Source organism: Nanorana parkeri, unplaced genomic scaffold (assembly GCF_000935625.1).
Source record: "Nanorana parkeri isolate BGI_ZX_2015 unplaced genomic scaffold, ASM93562v1 scaffold3502, whole genome shotgun sequence".
Classification (NCBI taxonomy): domain Eukaryota; kingdom Metazoa; phylum Chordata; class Amphibia; order Anura; family Dicroglossidae; genus Nanorana; species Nanorana parkeri.
In genome coordinates, this window is record NW_017309770.1 from 20,658 (window position 1) to 23,543 (window position 2,886).

Below are 2,886 nucleotides of genomic sequence, written 5' to 3' on the forward strand. Positions count from 1 at the left end.
GGCGGAACGGACGGGGGAGGGGGCGGGTACAGCTGGCTCTGCCTCTAGATAGGAGGAGCCAGCTGTCACTCACCCAGCTGGGCGGATCTCGACGTCGATGTCGGGATCCGCTCCGGCTGTGGCGGTCTCAGTATACCGCGAGCTGTAGCTCCCTATATACTGAGCCTAGGGTGACGGGAAGACGCTAGTTTGTGTCCTCCCGTTACCCTAAGGAGAACTATGGGGAAAAACACTGACCTCGTAGTTCTCCTTTAATTCTTTTCTCCACCAGTTTTAGGTGGTGGCCTCTTGTCCTTGTTATGGAGTTAACTGTAGAAAGTTTATTGCTGATGTTGCCATCACCGCCAAACGTTTTGTACATCAGAACCATGTCCCTCCTTAATCTCCTCACGTGCAGCGTGAACAAGTTTATATTTAGTAACCTCGTCTCATAGCTCTGGTCCTCCAGCCCCTTCATTAGTTTGGTTGCCCTTCTCTGGACTCTCTCCAGCTCCAGGACGTCCTTTCTATGGATTGGTGACCAAAACTGGACCGCATACTCCAGATGAGGCCGGACCAGCGATCTATAAAGTGGCAGAATTATAGATTAATCTCTGCAGTGCATTCCCTTTATAATACAAGACAGAACTCTGCTCGCTGTGTGTGCCGCAGCCCGGCACTGCATGCTATTGTTCAATCTGTGGTCTACTATAGACATGTGCCATTCGGACGGAATTTCGGAGATTCGGATGTATCCGAATTCCGAATTGCAGATATAACGAATGCAAACGAATCCGAATTTCCGATTCGTTTTTTTTGGCCGAAATTTCGTTGCAGCAAAGTGACATTTGAGAACCTCTTAAATGTCACTTTGCTGCAACGAACGCACGAAACGAAAACAAAACGAATTAAGGTCCCCACACACCTTGCGATAATCGCTGGAAATCCCGCGATCGTACGATTATCGCAAGGTGTGTGGAAGCCGAGCGACCTCTGCTACTGTAAGGTCGCACGGCTTTTATATTAGGAACACGTTCAAAAACCCGCCGAGAATGGAATGATTAGGGCTGCAGCTAACGATTATTTTCATAATCGATTAGTTGGCCGATTATTAAGTTCGATTAATCGGTTAATGATATTCGGCTGGTTTGTGGCACGTTCGTAAGATAAAAGCCGCACGCGCAAGCGCACACTGCCCGTTTAGCATTGCGGTCATCGGAAGCCCGCCCCTCAGGGGGCGTGGCTTGCGATCATCGCAAGTACAATCTGCCTGTCCAAGATGGGCAGATCGTAAGTTTTTTGGATTACCTTAGAAACATGGCAAGATTAAAAGTCTTAAGATTCCCGGTTCCATTTTCTCCTTCCATTTTACCCGCCACATAGCTCGCGCGTGCCGTACGTCTCCCGTGTCACCTGGCGCTGCCGCGGCAGATGCCTCACTACTCATACAACATATGCTTCCTACTTAAGCGTTGCTTCTCGCCATCGTTTTTAAAGCTTCCATGGCACTTTGTGGGTAGCTGTAAGTTCAGAGCACTAATGGGCTACATAATTGAGGTGGAGGAAGGTCTCTCTTCTAACAGCTGTAATGGCGAATAAACTCAATGTCCCGCGTCGGGTAACAATCCAAGAAGAACAGAACAGCACGCATGTACATCGCCGTGATTCGGGCCTGGAATCATTTAGTCCTATGAGTAGTAATATAAAAAAGATGGAGTCGGGTTTCTCAGGAAGGGAAATAAAAGAATGAAATATTTTTTGTTACAGGTAAAAATAAGAAGTTGGGACTAATGGAGGGCGCCGGACATGCTTGTAGGGGAATGGTGGCTTTTCTATAAACTCCCTTTTTCCGCCTTGTTTATAACAATGTCGCCACTTTGGATCCTCTTATTAAAGTGTATGAAATGCATTAAAATCAGGAGAATTATTCGGGCTTCCGGTCCTTATCCTGCGCATTGCGGCCCATTCACATTTCACTGAGCCATTGTGCTGCCTTAATGCACATTATGTTGTGTGTTAAAGCGCATCGCATTAAAGCCCAACTTAACTTAAAGGTGCATTAAAAGAGGGGGCGCAAAATCTTCCAGGTGGTTTTCTTTAGAGAGTTGAAAAGACTGTCCCCTTCCAGCGTGCTGCAGAGAAGAAGCCGTGCTCTCTGCATCCAAGCAGTGGTCTCTACGTAGAAGTCCAACAAACCATTTGATGAGTCAGAGTCAGGCCCAGATCTACTCTCTCTGCTGCCCCAAGGCCAGATCCTCAATCCACCCCCATACCCACCAAACCTCCCCCTCCCCCTCCCATGGAGAATTACAGACCTGCAGGCTGCATAGAAGTGATCTCAGCGACATCGCTGAGATCACTTGTAGAAAACAAGCTGTACATTTAGCTCTGCTTGCCCAAAGCAGGGCTAAATGTAGAAAACAACTACCCTCCCCGTGCCCGGAACTGCATGTCCCGGGCATCGGGAGATAGTAATTCCACACCCCTGCTGCCCCTCTACTCCCTGCTGCCCCAAGGCCGGGCCTTGGTTGGCATTGTGGGATATTCGGCCCTGGGTATGGCTCTGTCTAAGGGGTTTAATAAACAATTTGCAATGGTGTCATGGAAAACAGTTATGGAAGTTACTATTACAGTAAATATGTTCTTGCTAGAACTCCCCCCCACCCCCATGCACTGGTTCTCCCCTATGCCAGCACTGTGCACCTGCCGGAGCCTTGATTGGTCAATGTCAGAGCTTACACAGGGTGAATGATTTCTCCCCTCATCCTCAAAGAAGTATCGAGAGGGGGCGGTGTTGTATAGGGTGGTTGACCACTCAGGCCCCAGCACTGTATCCTGGTATTAAGGGAAGAAGGTCCCATGCCCCCCCCCCCCCCCCCCCCCCCAACACACATCTGTTTTACACAT